Genomic DNA, 18,322 nt, shown 5'->3' on the forward strand with positions numbered 1-18,322 from the left:
CAGTAGGACTCACTTATTTGTACAACACACCTTTTTGTTTTCATCAGCACTTGTTAAGTATTTCTATAATAAGGGTGTGAGCACTGCTGAAAGGTGGGGCGTGGGCCAGCAATAACTGTCCCACTCCGTGCATCTCTGATTTCACCGGCCGGAGCCGGAAATAGGAAATCTTACGAAGGGAGGGTCCAGAAGCCGCATCAGTTCTTGGTTAGTGCCTTGAAAATGCTTTGTCTTTTTCAGTTTAGGTGGAAATGACCTCTGACTCTAAGGGAAAACCCAGGAAGGCCAGTTATAGCTGTGTTCGTTTGGCAGTAAGCCCGAAGGCAAGGCTTAGAAAGGTAAGAGACGGCAGGCCACACACTCTGGATGTGAGCATGCGTGCTTAGCTGTCTGCTCAGACAGCAGGAAGTGAGGGAGAGCCACCGTGGTGTGCAGGGTGCTTCCCATTTGGTGACTTATGTGCTGACGTTTCTTACGTGGTGAAGGGAGCTAAAACCCCAACATATGACATCCCATGTGCCTTGCCCAATGCCACCACCAAGCTGAACTCCAACAATTTTTATATTCAGGAGATTTTAACTGAGCTTATAAAATCAGTTCATTAGGTACCCAGAATCAAGGGAGACATAGGAAGAGAACGGGGCAGGGGAGCTGGGGTGAGAGACAGACAGTATAATGAATGGACGGACTTCTGAGTTCGGCTGGGTTGAAACCTGGGTTAAAATGGATGAGAAACTGCTAAGAGGTTTGAATGTTGGGACTTTGAGAAACACAGTGTTTTTGTTTTGGTTTTTTTGGAAAGCCAATAATGAAGACATAATTATTTCAGTGAAAGAAACATAGCCCAATCCACCAGGAGAGTGATTACCTTGTTTATTAGTGGCTGGAAAGTGAAGGCTGCCCCTGGCACTCTATGAACACCTATGGGGGCGGAAGCTCGCTGGCGTGGAGCCCATAATTAGCCCAACTGTTTGCACATGAAGGATTCACAGACACAGTACAAGTTCCCAGAAGTTTTTTTTTTTTTTTAATCAATGAAACAAATGAAAACAAAAACACCAAGCCAGATTGTAGTGGCCTCAAATTTGCAATTCTAACATCTGGGAGACTGAGGCAAAAAGATTATTTGTAGCTTAAAGGCAGCCTGGGCTACATAGTACATCAGGGAACAGCCTGGGGGAGAGAGAGAGAGAGGGAAGGAGACGGAGAGAGAGAAAGAGAGGTAAAGGAAGGGAGGAAGGCAGAAAGAGAGGGAAGGGGAGGAAGGGAGAGAGAGGGAAGGATGGAGAGAGGGAGAAAGAGGATTCCGGGGTCCCAAGAATGCACAGTCTAGTCTGTTTGTATGAATTTCCATAAAATTCTACACCTTAAAGGCAACCCATGACTTTTACCTTGGCCAGAGCTGATTTTCTCTTTTTCAAGCAGGAGGCCAAGGCACGCAGGTTGCCAATGTCACTTACCCTGCCGGGAGGTATATCATAGAGAGATGCCAGCGAAAGAGAAAGCCTAAGAGAAAGGGATTGGACTAGATGAAAACAGAACTGAGCCTGGTGAGCCAGCCTTGGCAGGGTGCCCAGAGCAGCTTCAGGAGAGGGTCGGAGCCCAGGCAGAGCATTTCCTGCTTTGGGTTAGAAAAATAAATCCAACCACCCTCTAAGAGGTGGTCTATTCTTCCTGTGCACATTAGGTCATTCATTTAAAAATTGCAGGTAGTAATAAAAACACCCATCATTTGCTTAACACGGAGCTGAATGGGCAGCTCCCTGACTCCCACTGCACACCTGGGTTACACTCTTGTTACTGGTGTGGGGCCGAGTTCCAGAGAGCTTCAGTATGGGCAAAGGCTCCATGCCCGTTGTTGGTTCTCCTGGAGCTCCGCTTTGCTTCGTTTCTTTCAGCTCAAAATCTTTGACAGGATGTAAAGGGTAAGCAGCTTCTAGGTTAGGGAGCAGAGTGTGTGTGTGTGTGTGTGTGTGTATGTGTGTACATGCATGCGTGTATGTGTGTGTGTATGTGTGTGCACATATGTGTGTGTGCGTTTGTGCTCATTACTGCTGGCATTAGAGAAATTCCGTCAAGGCTTCATCCTCTCCTTGCTTTTGGGAGGTCATTGGCTCCCCTCCTCCCTAGTACTTCAGCAGTTTCCCTAGCGTTCCCCAGCTCAGCCCCCAAGAGTCTAGCTGGACTTCCTTCAGGCAGCAGACAAGTGTTAGCTTTCAGTCTTATTTCGAGAGCTCAAACAACCTTGGCTCAAACAGCCTTGGCCTGGGGGTGGGGGCTTTGCCTTAGATTTCCAGGCTTGGGACCGTGTAAAATTTTTCTGCTGCTTGCACAACCTGTAATAGAACCACTCCGCTTTGAACTCCGGCAGGTGTATGGTTTTACAGTGCAATATTTTCAGATAGAATTTGTCTTAATCTCCCAGTTAAGCCTCTTTATAAGCACAGAGCTGCCAAGATGACAAATGCTATTCACTTAGGGCTTGTTTGTCTAGTTAACAGTGAGTACGCGAACCAGCTTCCTGTTCACACAAAGGGTTTTCTTGTGCTGGAAATCTTCGACCAAGGGTACCTTGGCTTGGATTTTTTTTATAGGGAATTCACGATGTTAATTATCTATTACCCTGTGCACCAGGATGTGAGGTGACTTAGGAGGCAGCTGGCTAGAGCCAATCAAGTAGATGACCTGTGTCACTGAAAAGGACCTTTGTGTTTATACTAGGGGACTTTACAAAAGGAGCCTCAAGCAATTGGATCCTGGGCTGGATTGACATTAGGAGTGGGTTGACAGACAGCATATTGGAGGGGAAATTGAAAGATTTGTTGTGCAGATAAAACTGAGATGAAGGGCTAGAAACGGTCCAGGTCCCTGAATTCACTCTTCTGCTTCTTTCTTTCTAAAATGGGTTTCCTTCCTTCTTTTTTTCCCTTAAGAAACGTGAAAACACTCCTGGGTTTGTTTGTTTGTTTTTTTTTTTTTTACAGAGTATCTTTTATTTATACTTCGGCAATTTCATACACATATATGGTGTATTCTGACCATATCCAGGCAGCTCCCCAACTCCCTATCCAGGGCTCTTCCACCTTCATGTCCTGTTGGTAGCAGATTGAGTCCAGTTACTGCTACCTGCTGGAATGTTTCCTGGTCCTGTTGGCTGGCTTGTGTGCAGGTACACACAGCTGCAGTGAGATCCCCAGCGTGGCGGCCATGCCGCGCTCAGCAGAGAGCACTCCCCACTTCCTCTCCATGCCTCAGTTCTTTCTTTCTGTTCTCTTTTCTGTGCTGTGCTCTGAGCTCTTGTGGTGGGGGAGGGGCTGTGACACAGAGGCCTCCTTTAGGCCTGTATAGCCATCAGTCCCTCATAGCCCTTTGATCAGTTAGGAGCCTGCATTAACTGTGGTCCTCAGCAGGAGTCAGGTTCCCTGCCTAAGATTGTGAGCAGCACTTGTCCACGGGCATCAACTTAAACACTTAGAAAACAGTTTGACAGTGTGTCCATTTAGCAGAAACCAAACCAAAACCAAAATAAACAAGCAAAAAAACAAACAAACAAACAAACAAACTCTAGTAGGGCCCCACCCCCACCCAGGTCTGTGACCTTCAGAACTGTGAGCTTTTGACTAGGTTCCCAATTAGGAAGGGGTCAGTTACCAAAATTCCTGCCATGCCACTATGGCATTGCTGGGTTCAGGGGGGCATCTTGCCTGGCAAGTCCGTGTCATAGCGCTCAGAGTTTAGTTAGTACTAGAGGGTATCGCTGAAAAATACAAACCTGTAAAGATGCTTTTCTGTAACGGTGGTGGCAGCTCTGGGTATCAACACAGGGTTACAACCTACAGCCCCTGCACAGCTGGGCAAGCGCCCCTTCGGTGAACTACACTCTTGGGCCTTGACGAGGCTTTTGATGTGCGCTAAACTGCTGTAGGCAGATCCTCCTGCACACTGTGAAAATGTATGACTCTCATTGGTTAATAAAGAAGCTGATTAGCTTATAGCAAGGCAGGATAAAGTTAGCAGACAATCAAACTGAGGACACCTGGGGTGAAGAAGGGTGGAGTGAGAGAGTCAAGCAAGATGGGCATGCCGGACTGAGAAAAGGTGCCAAGTCACGTGGCAAAGCATGGATGAGAAATATAGGTTAATGTAAGTGTAAGAGTTAGGTAGTAACAAGCCTGAGCTAAACACTGAGTATCTATAATCTATATTAAGTCTCCAAATCAGTTATTTGAAAAGTGGCTGCCAGTTATCTGGGAACAGGCAACATCTGCCTACACTGAAGTATGGACTTGGGAAGCAGCCTGGTGATAGGTTCTTACCTGGTAAGCTCAGGTACCTGGTTTTAAGCTCCACTGCCATAACACGACAAAAGAAATCTAGAAAGCAGACAATGGTATCATACTCAGAGCTGCCTGGTGATTGTTGTGCTCAGTTTTGCCTATTATTTGAAAGAGTGTTTCTTTTTTCCTCTTTATTCTTTGTTTCAGTATACAGGTGAGAGCAGGGTCTTCTGTGGGGTGCCTTACTTTTGGTCAGTCTCATTGGTGCCACTGGCAGTGGGTTACAGGTACAGGCCGGCTGCCACGTCTGGCAGATTTGTGCTAATGTGGAATTCAAGCTGTAGGCAGCATGGTCAGGGGAAGCCCTGCATGGCTAAAGCAGGATGTGTTATCATTTATAAAGAGTATGTGACCTAAGACTGTCCCCTTGAGGGGCAGCACAGGTCACCCTAGGCCTTGGTGGGAGACAGACAGAGAGATACACCTTGCAGAGAGAGCTGGGGAATAGAGTTTATTTAATGCATTATGGGGGAGGAAGGGATGGGGAGGAGAGAGGGAAAGGGGAGGGGCGATTAGAGAGAAAGGTGGAAGCTTCCTCTCCAGACAGAGAGACTCAGGAGAACAGACTAGAGAGGAGGCAGGAGATCTGCTTGCCTTGGTGCTTCCACCAAGTAGAGGAGAGGAGGTTGGGAGTGGGCGGGGCTTGTCTCTTAAAGGACCGGTACCCAGGTGACAGACCAGACCAGCAGATTACAACAGTGCGGAAGGAAAGATGTCATGGTAACATCCTTCATAAGACACAGGAAACTTCATAAAAGGCCTAGCCCACCCTTCATGTACTGATGCCCGCAGTACAGATGCCCCTTTGCCAGGGTGATTTAGGTATAAGAGTTGGGTGTTTCCCCGAGTGAACAGTGGCTTCTGTGGAACCAGAATCACAAGATAGTAGAGATAGAACCTGAAGTTCAGTTGGGGTTGAAATTCACAAGGGGTGGGGGTTGAGGCACAGGACAGAAGCCTTCCGGGGAAAAATGGCCTCTTTCTCCAGCCATTCTGAAGCGGAAGCCTGCAGATACAGAGAACAGAGGCCCAGTAGAGCCAAATGGCAGAGAGCCGAAGAGAGCGTCCTCAGTTTCACAAGCACGTGAGTTTGTGTGCAAAGCCATGCAGGTTCTCTCAGCCACTAGAACAAGCCACTGACGTGAGCGGAGGCAAGTCACTGAGATATCCAGACCAAGCAAGAGGGAGGGGTTCTATCCTGGAGAAAGCATTGGGGCTACCTATTAATAAATGCATGTTAGAGGACAAGGCCAAGATTTGGATTCTCTACTGGAGCCAGAGGGGGAAAAAGCATTGTGTTTGGTCTTGGTTCAGTATCAAACTGGGTCACTCAGACCTGGAGGAGTAGGCTGGTGTGAACCTGACCCCAGGGAGTGGGGATCCGCTGCCCATGACTATCTGCTTATTCTGTCAAACACAATAGCAGCATCAACTGCAGAATAAGGATAGAAAGAAATAGTTCCCTTTGGTGGGAAGGTGGTGAGGAAAGGAGAGAAGATGAGGAGGAAGAAGAAAAGGAGGAGGAAAAATAGCAGGAGAATGAGAAGGAAGAAGAGGAGAGGGGAGAAGAACGAGGAAGGAGGAGGAGGAAGAGGATGATGGTGAAAGAAGTTGAGCTTTTGTCGACTCACGTCTCTTTAGTTCTAAGACACACCGTAGCATTTCAATATAGCAGTTGTGAGATCCTACCACTCTTTAACTTTTCTCTAGTGATAACAGATTAGAAAAGGACAACCGAATGCTGCAACCAGGATAGAGCCAGGGTGCAGAAGGCGCCTATCACAAGGGAATTCATGCCATTTATAGCCATACCCTGTATCTTATGTAGCACCTCACACTCCACAGTTCTATTTCTGCAGTTCTGCTTTTCCTGGGGGGGGGGGGGGGACTTCTTTTTTCTTAAGACAGGATGTTATGTAGCTAAGACTGAGCTTGGAGTCACTGTGTAGCCAAGACTGACCTTGAAGTTACTATGTAGAAAAGGCTGGCCTTGAACTCTTCACCCTCCTGCCTGTATCATCCAAATTCTAGCATTACAGGCAATAACTACCATGCGACACTGCCCAGCTTACAAGTTGTTATTCCTCATTCACGTTTGAAGACTGGCTTTGCTGAGAGAGAATTCTAGGTTGGTCTTCCCTTTTAATTCAGTGCTGTAAGAATTTCTCTTCGTTTCACTGAATTGTTTCTGATGAGAAATACAATGTAATTTGTGTCTTGTTCCTCTAAAGACAAAGGTGCCTTAGTTTTTGTCTTCGCTCAAGAATTTCTTTTTGTATCTATTTCTTTTCAGACTGAATGTAATATGAGAACTCTGAGAGGGTTATTTTGCATTCATTTGGTCTTTTTTTTTTTTTGCGAATTTGTAATTTGGTGGCCACCACTTATTTTGGAAATTACTTGACTATTTTTCAATTGAAATATTTCCAAGTTCTCTTGTATTCTAGCTAATATTCTTTTACACATCAATTTAGGGTGGCAACTTAAATATATCATAGCCATTTTGCTGGAATTTGATCAGAATAATGCTGACGCTGTATAATAGTTTGGGAGAATTAATAGCTTCTTCATGTTGAATCTTCTGACCCCCACACACAGTACGTAACTCCCCTTGTAAATTATTTCCTTTCCCATTTTCAAGGTTGGATTTTCAGCATTAAGGTCCAGCATATGTTTTGGTAGATTCGCACCCGAGAATGTCTCATTGTAACACGATTGTAATGATACTATGCCTTTTCTTCATCACTGCTGCATTGCTTCCCTATGCAATCCAGTTTTGCCTTGCTTTTTATCTTAGATTCTGAGAACTTGCTGAATTCATTCAGCACTCCCAGGGAGGTTTCTGGCAAAGTGTCAGCTAGGGAGAGTTTTGTTTCTTCCTCTCTAATCTTTGTGCTTTACTTCCTCTGGCTGGCTCATTGCACTAGCTGTGACTTCCAGCACTTTGCTGAAGAAGACTGTTGAAACTGGACAGCCTCGCTTTGTTCTCAATCGCAGTGAGAAAACACTCGGTCTGTCATCGTCGAGTGTGTTACAAGTAAGTTCCATTAAGTAAATTCTTTTTTCTTCTTTGGTCATGTCCAGGGATCAAGCAGGGGCAAGTGCTCCATTACTGAGCTACAACCCCATCCTGAGAATAAGTTCTCAATAAGAAAGTAAGTTAGGTTTGACTTTAACTAGTTTTTAAATTGTGGAAGGATTGAATTTTACCACATTTATCTTCTCTGCATCACCTGATAAGACTATTTGATTTTCCATCTTTAGTTTGTTGGGATGATGTATTGCATCGATTGAATGTTTTTTCAAGTTGGAAGAGTAGACAAAGAATTTCACCTTGAAGCTCAGGTTGGCCTTGAACTTGCTATATAGCTCAGCCTGGCCTCCAACTCTAGATCTTCTGCCATACCCTCCAATGTGCTGAGGTTACATATGTGTACCACCATGCCCAGCTTCTTTATCTGTTTTAGATACTGAAGCAACGTTACAGCTATAAGATGAAATTAAAGAATTCTATTTTTTTTTGTGGTAGATAATTTTATATTAAGCCATGTCAACATGACTAGACCATGATGCCCAGATATTTGGCCAAATATCATTTCGAATGTTTCTTTAAAAGTACTTTCTACATGAGGATAAGAAAGCAAGAACTTGAATAATTTGAATAAACATTGTGATTTTTTTTCACCTTATCTTAGGTATTCTTAAGCATTTGATAAAATTTTGTTAACACAATAAACACAGTTGACTATACTTTGGTAAGTTCAAAAAGAAGATTGTGTGATAGTGTGAGTCCACAGACATGGACAGGAAGGGGTGCAAGTCATAGCATGGCAAGAGGTCATGGCAATTCTCTAAGCTGCAGGCTCCAAAAGGAGAATGCCTGACTGAGGTCTTGACTCACCAGTTTGATGGGTTTGTGAAATAAAACATAAAAGATGTCCTGATGTAGAAGGGTCTTTATCTATCCGTTGTTTCATTGGTTGATTAATAAAGAAAACTGCTTGGCCTGATAGGTCAGAACATAGGTAGGCAGGGAAGACAGAACAGAATGCTGGGAGGAAGAAGGCAGTGAGGTAAGACACCTCAGACAGACGCCATGGATCTAGCCACCAGGTCAGACATGCTGAATCTTTCCCGGTAAGCCACCACTTCGTGGTGCTATACAGATTATTAGAAATGGGTTAGTCAAGGTGTGAGAGTTAGCCAAGAAGAGGATAGAGCTAATGGGCCAGGCAGTGTTTAAAAGAATACAATTTGTGTGTTGTTATTTTGGGGCTTAAGCTAGCCAGGCAGCCGGGAGCTGGGTGGCAGGAACACAGTCTGCAGCTCCCACTACAATGTCCTATTGGGTTTCCATAAACCTCTTGTGAAGCAGAACTCAGTGGAAGGAGAGAGTCTACAACACTGCTTTGGTCTGGTATGAATGGGAGAATGTTATATGGCTTGTGTGGATTTCAGTGAGAAAAAGTCAAACCTGTTGATTCCTTTTGTGTTTTACCTTTAGTCTTCAAGGTTTCTGAATATTGATACTGAGTTTAGTCCTACCATGGAGGAAGGAACTTCAACCAGTCATCCAGGGTCTTCTGCTGCCTGGCCTCATACCAGGGTTCTTGGTACCGAACCTCTTCTTTGTCGTGTGATGATACTCAGTCCCCTGTCCTCCCAGGCTTTGTGGTCCTGCAAGATCTGCTGCTGGCCATATCCAAGCCACACCAGGGCATAGGACTTAAGCAGGGGCTATGTCTAGGGTTTCAGAATCTATCCTGGATAGTGTCCCATGGAACCAGACCCTTTCAGCTGCTTCCAACTCCTATAGCCATGACAAGGTGCAGGAATGGTTAGAGGGAATGCACCTGTCTCCTAATGTTCCTCTCAGAGCCATGTTCTCCATCCTTCTTTTCTCCAGTTGACTTGGGCTTTGGAATAAGGACCTAGAGTGGAGTCTCTGGATTAGCTTCCCATTTCCATTGGCCACAGAGTCCTGAGGATAGGAAGTCAAGGTAGGCAACCTCCAAATGTGAGAACAGAATGGAAAATGTACAGAGAGAAGGGTGTATCAATAATCTGAGAGAAAATGTTTTTGATACAGAATAGTAAAAGATGGTTAAGATTCTTTATTAAGACTTATTGACTTATTTTATCCAAAGTTCAGTGAGATTTGGGACATCTGGTTAACATACATTTTTCTTATGATGTTTGTTGAGAATAAATACATATAGAAAGATATGTGTTCTGAATAAATGGCACACCCATCCTGTAATAAGAAAGTAAGTCTCAGGCTTGCTTCTGAACACACTGTCCATTTCACTGAGCAATTCATCTCATTGCTCTAGGTCAGGGGTCAGCAAGCCTTTTCTGCCAAGTAGCCAGTAATTTAGATTTGTTTATTGTCTAATCAAATGAGAATGGCTGTATTCTAATCCATGATTCATAGACAGTAAGTGTTGAATTTCATGTAACTTTGTGTCACAAACACTGTTCTTTTTAGAGTAAGATTATTTAAAACATACAGAACGTTCAAAACCCTCAGGCCTTGCACAGGCCGGTAGCACCCGGATTTGGCCCATGGCTGTAGTTTGTCAATTTTCTTGTCTGTATTGGGAAATACATTGACTCACAGTCATCAGAACAAGTGGGGGCAAGATGTGTTCCTTTGCCTGCTGCATGCAGAAGCTATACCTCTTCCATTTTCATCCAGGTTGAAGGCAGAGAGAGCGAGAGCTAGGGCACAGTCTTCATAGATTGCCCCTTGATTATCATTGTGTAAATGAGAACAGAGATCTGGTAGGTAAGGGAGGTTTCTTCCTGATGTGAGTGCTAGGAATGGAGCTGGGGTCCTCTGGAAGAGTAGTGTGTGTTATTAAACGCTGAACCAGCTCTCGGGTCCTTAAATTGTTTTTTCAAAGACTTGGAAAACCAATGTTTAAGATTCAAAAGGTCTGATCATGCTGACATCGGATATGAAAAAAGAACCGGAGCCCAGCTCAGTAATGAGTGTGTGTGTGCTTAGCATGTACGAGTCCTTGAGTTCAAACTCCACTGAGAAGGGAGAGAGGGAGGGGAAACTAGTCAAAACTATAAAGAATAAATAATTCTTACAGCAAAACTTTTTAAGATTTCCCAGACATGGGAGAATCCAGTTCAAGTAGGAAATGATCGTTCTAAAATAAAAAGGATGTGCGTGCTGGGACAGAGGTCCCAGCAGGAAATAGGACTAGTCACAAGGTTTCCCACACCTAATGAAATGATGGTTTTATGGTAAAATGAAACGAAACAAAACAAAACAAAACAAAAACCAAACAGAAACTGTGTTTGTTTCAGATTCCCAGGGACCACATTTCCGAAGCTGGATACTCAACACTCATTTAGCAGCCTGAGCCTTTGGTGGGAGCGCCTGGGTTGTCTGGTCATTTCCATCAAGAACATTTGCATCTGGTTTTTGTTTGGTTGGTGTTTGCTTGTTTATTCGGCAAAGAGTGACCCTTAACATTCAAACCCAATAATTCCAAGTCCTATTCTTGAATGGAAAACCACATAACAAGTGTTCTGGTAATATTTTTATATATAGAGAGAGTTGCTATGTAGCTCAGGCTAGACTCCGATTTATGATTCTCTTGTCTCAGCCTCCCCACCATTGGACTACAGGCTTGCTATCTGGTGCCAGCTTTTTTTCCATGGAATGAAGCAATCTCAACAATGATGGCAACCGAGTGAGGAAAAGAACAGTCTACTTTTGGCTATTTGCTCTGTGTGGCCTGGGCTGGCAAGTTACAGTTCTAATCCAAATGTCGATGCCACCTCAGCCTTATTCTAATCATATGCTTTCTAAAAGGGACACCTCAAGGCTCAGTTGCTGCTGGAAAAAAAAAAGCAACAGTAGCGGAAGCTCATGAGCTTGTTAGGGACCTGCACTGAGGAGAATCAACTGATTATGAAAATGTAATCGATATTTTCAGAGCATTTTACAATTAATTGAAATGTTTTCAAATCAAATTGCTTTTACTCTTACAAAGACAGATCCAGTTAGAGAATGAATCCCAAGCTTCTTACTCCAAAATGTCAGGACCAAGACGTCCAGCCCCGGGCAATGGCACCTTGCATCCCTCACGCCCCTCATGCCCCATCACCATGCTGCTCTAGCCCAAAGATCTTCCTTGTCTCTCTTCTTTCTCAAATCAGTCTCTATTCCACCTTCAGGAAAAGGATTTTCCGTGGGAGCCTTCCTTATCAGACTTGTTCCACGACAATGGCATAAAGATGAAAAGCTGCCCCCATTCAGGTGATTGACCAACTTGTTTGGTTCAGTGATGACAATGTTTGGGAGCTGCAGAGTGAGCTAGGTGGTGAGTCCTAGGGGGCATGAAGGCCCTAGGCTCAGTTATTCCTAATGCAAGAAAGGAGAGTGGAAAGGAGGAAGTGGGAGAGAAAAGAAGGAAGAAAGAAGGGAGGAAGGGAAGGAGAGAAGGGTTGGTTTCCATTTATTCATTGGACTTCTGTTTTGTTCTAAAATAAATATTTGTATGAAGAGCGCACGGTGCACTCCACAGTTTACACAGGGTGCCACCCTGTGTCTCAGTCTTGCCTGCTTAAGACAGCTCTCTTCCCTACCTGTCCCTGTAAGTAAATGGTTGTTGCCCCTGATGAAATACAGTTGTGTAATGTGTTGTAAACTGGTACTGGTACCGCCACAAATGTCAGTGTCTTGAGCTTTTGGCCTATGACTGAGGTATATGCATACCTCTTTTGGACTCTGAGACACATTCACTTACACATACTCTCACCCACACACTGACCACCCACACATACATATAATTAAAGGTGGAAAACACATCTTTACAATTTTTTGGACTACTTGGTGGAGTTCACTGGAGAATGACTCAGTGGTTAAGAGCACTGGCTGCTCTTCCAGAGGACCCGAGTTTTATTCCCAGCACCTACAGTGTGGTTCACATCTGTCTGTAAATCTAGTTCCAAGGGGTCTGATGCCCTCTCCTGGCGTCTATGGGCAGTAGGCACACATGTGGTACATAGGCATACATGCAGGCAAAACATCTATAAGCATGGAATAAAAATAAAAGAATAAAATTTCTTGGACCTGCATGACTCTGAGGTTGACCTTTCTGGGATGATGGGGAATGAGGAAAGATGCCGGGGTTGGGCGGGTCGTGTGCTCTGATGAATAAGCACCAACAGCTGGAATCGAATCTCTGGGCTCACTATTCACAGCTGAGGTAGGAGGCAGGCTAGCCCATCTCAGTAGGGTCTCTCTAGGTTACAGTCAAGCTGAAGGACGACGTTTCCTTGATATTTCCCAGGCACAGCTAGGACCAGGGACCAGGTTAAGGCTTTGCTGTTTTTCAGAGCCTGACCTGGGGAAGGCCTTTGCCAATCTCATGGATCCAAGGCACTGGATCCTTCACATAGTAGTGCTTGTGTCAATGATACACAGTGACTCGGGACCTCATCTGGTCCCTGCATAAACAAAGTATTTTGGGGATGGTTCCATCCTTGTATCCTTGTGTTGAAATACGGAGCGGCGGGCTGTGTCCCGCCACCCGGCTAGCTTTACCCGAAATAATTACACGGAAACTGTATTCTTTTAAACACTGCCTGACCCATTAGTTTCAGTTTCTTATTGGCTAGCTTTTACATATTGATCTAACCCATTTCTATTAATCTGTGTAGCCCACGAGCTGGCTTACCAGGAATGATCTTAACCTGCGTCTGTCTGGAGTGGGAGAATCATGGCGACTCCCTGACTCAGCTTCTTTCTCCCAGCATTCCGTTCTGTTTACTCCGCCTACCTAAGGGTTGGCCTATCAAATGGGTCTAGGCAGTTTCTTTATTAATAAGAAATTACTCCCACATCATTTCCCCTTTTTCTGTTTAAACAAAAAAGAAAGGCTTTAACTTTAACATAGTAAAATTACATATAGCAAAACAGTTATCAAGCAAGAATTACAGTTACAATATTTATATCTATTTTATCTTTTATCATAACTAAGGAAAACAATAACTATCTATTCATTCTTCAACTCCATCAAAGACTCCAGAAGGATATAATATTACCTAAGTAAACAAGAAATAAGAAAACTCTAGAAATGACAGAGACATCTCACTGCCTGGACAGTCGCCCAAAGTTCCTTTGTACGGTTGGGGCATCCATCTTCAGCCTTCAGGCCCATAATATCCAGCAGACATTTCCATGAAGCAGGAAATTTCAAAGACAGTTCAGTCACTATCTGCTGTGTCCTGTAGAATGTCTCGCAGACTCTTTCATGAGTCATGAACCCCAAAAGACCGTCTCACCTTTAGGCAAGTTCAGTAGTCATGCGGGCGGCCGCGTGCCAGGGACGCAGCCCTGCTGCTCGTAACACAACAGAGTGGCGCCCGACGTGATGGACTAAATCCACTTAAAAACCTGAGAAGGCTTAAAAATAAGGGAGAGAGACTTTAACACAGATTTTTGCTGTTTGTTGGTGGCGTGCTGTAGAGAGATTTCCTGATTCAGCAACAGCAGCAGAAAAAAAAGCTGCGTCATTTTAAAGTGCGGCTTCTTGGGACTGTGCCGCCAGTGCAAACTCTGGCTTTAAAGCATTTCAATGGATTGTATGGGACTGGATGTTTGTGTTCCCGCTTGGGATCGGAAGGAGAGTGCTCTCAGCGCTCCCCGCCTGCACCTGGGCAGATGGCAGAATCAGGCTTAGGCAGGCGGAAGAGCATGGTGGAAGAGACGTGTTTTCAGACTGCGCAGTGCTCTGCGTGTCAGATTTGGTTGTAACTTGGATAAAAAGAGTTTCTGTGCTGCATGCTCAGTCTCAAAATTAAACTGCTGAGTGCGGCTCCAATGAGGACTTGCTGTGTGCCTGGAACTGTGCACAGCTCAGGGGCACCAAATGGATCTGAGGCAGGAGAGGCTGCTCCTTGCTGAACTGTGCTGGTTGGCAGGAACTACCGTAATTACCATAATAACAGCACAGTTAAGGTTTAGACTGGGCAGGACACAGGTGGTACCGTATTACCTGTACATGGTGCAACTTAAGTTTTTAAGAAGTGCTTAACATTTTAAGAAATGCTCCTGGATAGTAAAAATATTACAGATTCACAATAAAACAGATTCAGACATAACAGACCTCAGTGGATCACAGTGTTGGATGAATGTACATAGGCTTGAGAGAGAGAAGAATAAGAATATAGAGAATAAAGTAAATGTCTTTAAAAAAGGGTAAAGTCTTTAAAGAGACAGAGTACAGATAGTTAAGAGATTAAAAGAAATAAAGAAAAATAAGCCACGTAAAAATGGAAAATTCACAGAGAGTCTGGATTATGTACATTGTGTTTTCTTTAAAATTTTTGACTGTAAAGGAGCTAAGTACAGACAGACATTTCATTACATGGGCTGCCAAGCTAAACCAGAATGGATATAAAGGTATTACGATTTCAAAATTTGGGTCTAAGGATATGATACTTTGGAAAGGGTCTTCTTTTGTTTTCACAGAGGACCAGACCCTGTGGATTTCTTCTATCCCAATTTGGTATGATAGACCACGACCTCCCGAAAAGTTGCTGTGAACATCTTCACAAAATTACTTCACTCAACTGCCAACTGAGATGAACCTGACACACAGGTTACACCCTAAACGATCTGATTAACAGCGCCCCCATTCAGCAGGAAGCAGTTTGGAGAGAAAAAACTGCGCCCATGTTCCCAAAATATTGTTTATAAATGTTCTTTTACATTTAAAGGGGGAAATGATATAGGTATGAATAATTTGCATTGGTATGGATTTAAAGGTCAATTTTGTTATATGTATATGTATTTCTGATATTGATTAAGGTATTGTGATTGTGTAGTTCATTAAAAAATGTAATGTATAATTAAGAAATATAGGTTAATGGATAATCATCAGTAATAGTCAAGCTTGTAGTCATGTTAGTTAGATTTTCTAGATATATAGAGATACATTTCAGTTAGATAGACATTCTTCATATCTTTCAAAGACTACAGAATATGTCATTTAATGTTTTAATAACTTAGGACTTTTCATGACAATGAGACACTCTGCTCCTGGCAGCACCAATCTACTTCAAGAAGAAGATAGGCATCGAAGAGGATCCTTATGGAGTTTGGTAGCCATTTGGGCAAGAAACTGTTCTTGACTGGACTGTTGCATAAACTGGACAAAGAGAACCCACAGAGAGAGGACTACTGAACTTGCCTAAAGGTGAGACGGTCTTTTGGGGTTCATGACTCATGAAAGAGTCTGCGAGACATTCTACAGGACACAGCAGATAGTGACTGAACTGTCTTTGAAATTTCCTGCTTCATGGAAATGTCTGCTGGATATTATGGGCCTGAAGGCTGAAGATGGATGCCCCAACCGTACAAAGGAACTTTGGGCGACTGTCCAGGCAGTGAGATGTCTCTGTCATTTCTAGAGTTTTCTTATTTCTTGTTTACTTAGGTAATATTATATCCTTCTGGAGTCTTTGATGGAGTTGAAGAATGAATAGATAGTTATTGTTTTCCTTAGTTATGATAAAAGATAAAATAGATATAAATATTGTAACTGTAATTCTTGCTTGATAACTGTTTTGCTATATGTAATTTTACTATGTTAAAGTTAAAGCCTTTCTTTTTTGTTTAAACAGAAAAAGGGGAAATGATGTGGGAGTGATTTCTTATTAATAAAGAAACTGCCTAGACCCATTTGATAGGCCAACCCTTAGGTAGGCGGAGTAAACAGAACGGAATGCTGGGAGAAAGAAGCTGAGTCAGGGAGTCGCCGTGATTCTCCCACTCCAGACAGACGCAGGTTAAGATCATTCCTGGTAAGCCAGCTCGTGGGCTACACAGATTAATAGAAATGGGTTAGATCAATATGTAAAAGCTAGCCAATAAAAAACTGAAACTAATGGGTCAGGCAGTGTTTAAAAGAATACAGTTTCCGTGTAATTATTTCGGGTAAAGCTAGCTGGGTGGCGGGACACAGCCCGCCGCTTCGTAACACAACATCCTTGTACTTGGTTGTTCTTTTATTGTTTGTCTTTTCAAGACACGGTTTCACTGTGTAACCGCTCTGGCCACGCGGAAACTCGATTTGTAGACCAGGCTGGCCTTGAACGCACAGAGATCTGCCTGCTTCTGTCTCCCCAGTGCTGGGATGCTCCACCCACTGCCCAGCTTTCCTTACACTTGTTAATCGTCAAGTAAATATTATTTTGTCTTAGGCTTACAGAATTTGCCAACATGTTTTATTCATTTTGCTACAGTAAAAATTCTTTACATTATCATAATGTAGAAGAAAAGAATTAGATTTGGAGAAAAAAAGTACAGTGTAGCAGATAATTAAAATTTGGTCGGATTCATTCTTTCCCAGAAAGGCATTCACAATAGACTGTTTCAAATTAAAGTTTCTTTGCAGTTATTGAAATGAATCCTCATTTGTATTTTTGGGCCAATGATTTGATTTCTGCTCATTTTAAAAGTCTGTTACTTTAAAGCAATTTCATCTTGCTATGATTGTACCTGGGAGCATTTGACTATAATAATGAAATGAAAGGATTGTTAATGCCAACATTTACTTAAATTGACTATATATCTCCTTATTCAGTTTAACTTTCTGGATTAAAAAAAAGCTCATGATTAGTCAAAGGTATAATTAATACTGCATATTTCTATAAATGTTTTTAGAGTTTTGGAAAATGGCTTCAATTATTCATTAAATACTTTATTCCCCGAGGGTGTGTGTGTGTGTGTGTGTGTGTGTGTGTGTGTGTGTGTATGTATGTGTATAAAGTGTGTACAATGTTTATGCTCCTCTGTGTGAGTGTGGGCATGAGTGTATCGTAGCATACATGCAGGGGTCAGAAGACCCCCTTGGGGGTTGATCTCAGCTTTCTACCTTTAGTGTGGCACCATCTCCTTGTTTGTTTGTTGTTGTTGCTGCCTATTGTTCCCATTGCTTAAAAAGCCAGGCTAGATAGTTCTCCCTTGAGCTGAGGGGATTCAGCCGGGAACGTGAACTTTTCTCTTAGAAACTGCTCAGAGGCCAATGCCTCCTCTGATCCATAAGCCCTGGGCATTGAGAGAATTCTTGTTACCAAAATGTCCCCAGCACAGATTAGTCTATTTATGCTTAGACCAAATCCCCTCCCACCTTCCCATCTGAAGGTGACCCAGACCTGAGTCAAGATCAGCTTCTTATAAAGATGGCTTTTCAGACTAACATGACTCTTCTTGATGCTAAACTCCAAGGGCTGGCATGTGGCTATGTAGAGGTGGCAGGTTCAGTTAACCATTAATTAATCCCAGGTCTGCACCTCCTGTAACTTATCTCTGCTGCGCGGCTGCTTTCATGCTGAGGGCTAGTGTAAGCATTCACCAGGAAGCTGACAGAGAAGTTAACAGGGGCCCGTGTGGGATATGGTGGGATTTCCTTTTTGTCTCTTTCTCTCTTCTTTTCCTCCTTATCTCCCTTAGTATCCCAGGGGCTCAAGGCAATCTCTCATAAAATAAGAAGGGGGAACCTTGGTGAGCACATTAGTACATCACAATGAGCAGACGATGACTTGTCTGAGGAACACTCCACTCTTTTCAAAAGGTAAAGACTTAGAGCTTTCTCTCACAAACTCACAGCGAGAAGACGCCAGCCCCCAGCAGCACTGTTGTGTCAGGGGCAGTGAGCAGAACTTTAGGGTCACAGCTGGAATAGCTAACCGGTGTTAAAGATTGTGAAGTCAAACCAAGGGTACCATGCCGCATAGGGTGATAAGAAGGTGCTAGCTAGAGAGAAGGGATGTCTTTAGTCCATTCTGTAGGGCTGACATAGACACCTCAGAAAAGGTAAAAGGTGCTTTGAACTGCTTTGGGGGTCAGTATTCATGACCAATAAGTTCTGAGTTAGTCTCATCTCTGACACTAAACAACACAGGCACAGATACACACACACACACACACACACACACAAACACACATGCATGAA

The sequence above is a fragment of the Microtus oregoni genome, unplaced genomic scaffold, assembly GCF_018167655.1.
Source record: "Microtus oregoni isolate MIOR12 unplaced genomic scaffold, Mior012 000069F_ref0000032, whole genome shotgun sequence".
Classification (NCBI taxonomy): domain Eukaryota; kingdom Metazoa; phylum Chordata; class Mammalia; order Rodentia; family Cricetidae; genus Microtus; species Microtus oregoni.